Here is a 3,293-nt window from a genome sequence, read left to right as displayed (position 1 = left end):
ACCACAAGTGTCAAACTGAAATGGAAAAACACAATCTTCACTATAAAATCAAACATATTTTTTAAGAGTAAAAATAAATTAATAGTGCCCTATTAAGCCTTTAATGTTGCTTTTAATTTTTTAGGTTAAATTGTTTTGAAATACTTTCCTGATCAATTCTAAATTCATTTTTTATTTAAATCATGTTTTCCAATCAAAACTACAATGTCATGTTTCTGTTTCAACACTGAACTCGGAGTTTTATGTAAACTAAAGAGACTAAACTTTTTTACTGAAACTGTTACAACAATCTCTTGATTATTGTCAAAGGCCTGAAGCAATATTTCTTTTCTTTTTTCTTTAAAGGAGCTTCTTCTTGAGGATACTCCAGAACAACAGACTGAGTGAACATATCAAGTTGATAACTGAATTCACGTCACATTTGGACTGTAAGAAATAAAACACATGTTTTAAGTAAAACAAACCTAGTTATTTAAAAATATTTTTCAAACGGAAAAGTTACACAGTATTTGTTTTATGTTTCATTTTAGAGACCAAGATGTTTTCAATTCTTCATAAGCTGCATAAATATCTAATTATCCAATTTACTCCCAGTGCCGTTTCCATGGTTACGCATCACGTTTGCTGGATTACACTCTTTCAATTGAACAGTTGTTTATAATAAACTCAAAATTTCCCTTATGATGCAGTAATATGAATTCAAGCAGAATGTTAGCGGTTTGTTGAACTTTTAACCCAGAGAAAAGGCCATCAATCCCTTTTCTATTAGCACGAGTTGCCAGGTTTTGTGACAGAACTATGCAACCCGTATGTCTTCCCAAAGGAGAACAGCAAACTAAATATACTTTAACGTTTTTACAACCAAGTGGAGAAAGTAGTTGGCAAAATTTGATATATTATTAAAATTAACTACATGTTGTAGAAGTTACATTTCTTCGAACTTTTAAGAAAGAGACATTTTTAAAACCTGGCAACGGAAATTGTGAGATGATTCATACAGGATATTCTGTAGTGATGGCACCAAGAAATACAATAAATCACAAACATGTAATAGTTTTAAAAAAAACTAATTCACCTAAATCTATTGTACATTAGTAATTTACATTAAAAAAATGTATCAGTCACTTTAAACTAGATTGTTTAAAATTTCACTCGTTGTAATTTACCTACAATCCACTAGAGGTCGCTGTCGTACAATAGTCTCAGAAAAACATTTGAGCTTTTCCAAGGAAATTTTCAATAAACACTGAAGCTGTTCAAAGAGCTTTTGGTGGTGGCAGATGGTTTTCAAAAGCCACGTAATGTTCAGTGTAATAAACTGACTTCATGTCTGTTCTGATTTTATTACTTAGCTATGTAAATTCGGTATATTATTTGCACAGTTCTGTAGAGTTCTTAGAACCACACAACAAAAGTAGGCAACATGGATTTAAACCTTTGTTACTATGACAGCAATCCAAGCTATAAAAGAAAAGAAAACGTAAAAACAAATAATAGAAAATGCTTCAATGCCTCCATTATTCCCTATTAATGAATTATTTCTTTTAGATATTTTGGGGACTAAACAGTTCAGAACCTATTTACATCATATTATTTTACATTTCTGTTAATTAAGCCAGCATTGTAAGCTTTAATTTGAAAATTTTAGGGTGTAGGCATGGTTCAACAGCTTGTAATAACTTGGGAGGTTAATATCTGGGATGCTTATCAAATGCAAGTTCTCCTCTTGGAATTATTAGATCAGGATCTCATCCTTGTGCTGCAGGTCAAAGGTTACTCCAATGAAGAGATGCTATAGCATAATGCTGAAAAAACTGAAAGCAGTTCAGAAAATGTCACAAAACGACAGTAAAAATACAATTCATAAGTACATTTGAAGGGGAATGAAAAAGAAAAATCAAAGATCAAAAACTTGAAAATAAAAAGGAGCAACGTGCTTGTGGCTGTTTGGAATAAAACTGCTGCTACTTTGAACTTTATTGGGCTGGCGGTGTAAGGTCACCACTTTCATTTGAGGGGCAGGGCTCAAACCGTTAACTTCTTCCGCCTTCCTTGGGATGGCTACTGCTGGCTGAATGGCAGACCATGAGACAACTCGTTTATTTGTTTGTTTGTCCCATGAGTCTTTTTGGCTGGCTGTTCAGGGCTCAGTTTGGCTCCCTTCCTCGTTGGAGCTTCTATTTCTGTAACCCAAGTGGCTCTTAATGAAGCTGCCGGTGCTGGCATGGACCCTCAGCAAACCCAGACCTGATCAGACCCTTCTTTTTCAGTCTTGGCAGCCACACTCCATTTGCTCTCACTGGCTTCCTAATTTAGTAACGGTGGGTAAAAATATGCGCTAACGAACAAGGTCTGGTATGTCAGGCTGGCGTCCAGAGTTGAGGGAGAGAAGAGAGGAGGGGCGGGTGGGAAGTGTGGGGTGGTGCTGTTTTCTCAGCAGGCAACTAGTGACAGTGGTGGAGCCACACTGACTTCTCTGACATCTGTGTGTTTTTCTGTCAGCGTAGACATTTAAGGGAGTGTGTGTGGGTGGATGATGAGCACTTCAAATTTCACACCTTTGCCAAATTCCATTCAAACACTACTAATCACATTCTGCTGTAGTAATCTGAAAACATATTTATGCTACTGAATAAAAATATTGAGTAAAATCCATCAGTCTTCTATTTCCCCAAACTAAATCCTGCGCAGGATCATTGTGGCTGCTGGAGCCTGTCCTAACTCCTTCAGGGTGAAGGTAGACACCACCAGGTGACCTGTCCGTTGCAGGGTGTCTGAAAAGTCCCAGCCTTTCTGTGTGGAATTTGCATGGGTTTTCTCCAGGGACTCCAGCTTCCAGGGTCTTACTTACCATTACACAAAGGTAGGCGATTGCCTGGGGCCCCCAGCTTCTCAGGGGCACCCAAGGGGAATACTTAATAAAAGTGTCTAAATAAGTTCCACAACTATTATTAACGAAGTGTGTCGCAAAAACCCAAATCACTAAAATGGCAGAAGACTGCTGATGTGAAAGGGTTTCGTCCTTCTGCAGCGATGGAATATTCCAGCAACAGCAAGCTAAGAAAGACTTTTCAAAGAGATAAAAAAAAGCAGTTGTAATGTGAAAAGAAAAAGGTAACACAAAAAATGTGTTGCTGCCTTTCCTAAAATGCAAAACAGTAAAAAGAAACAGAATTAAATGTTATGAAATGAAAATGTTATGCAGGCAAAATCCTAAAGTTGAGGGGAAAAAGGTAAAAATTTCTTGAGAATAAAATAGAAAAATTATGAGGACAAAAAATAAAAATTGGTCA

At 36.4% G+C, this 3,293-nt stretch overlaps 1 long non-coding RNA gene across 1 annotated transcript in view; it reads left to right on the top strand.

Moving 5' to 3' along the window:
* The window catches only part of LOC118598864, a 1,620-nt gene extending 1,037 nt beyond the window's left edge, over positions 1 to 583 (top strand). The window contains exon 2 of the long non-coding RNA XR_004948058.1: positions 346 to 583. This is a non-coding gene — a long non-coding RNA (uncharacterized LOC118598864). The remainder of the gene's footprint in view (positions 1 to 345) is intronic.
* The last annotated feature ends 2,710 nt before the right edge of the window (positions 584 to 3,293 follow it).

This window comes from Oryzias melastigma, linkage group LG6 (genome assembly GCF_002922805.2).
Source record: "Oryzias melastigma strain HK-1 linkage group LG6, ASM292280v2, whole genome shotgun sequence".
Lineage (NCBI taxonomy): Eukaryota > Metazoa > Chordata > Actinopteri > Beloniformes > Adrianichthyidae > Oryzias > Oryzias melastigma.
Note: the sequence above shows the minus strand (reverse complement) of the source record. Positions and strands in the feature narration are given on the sequence as shown.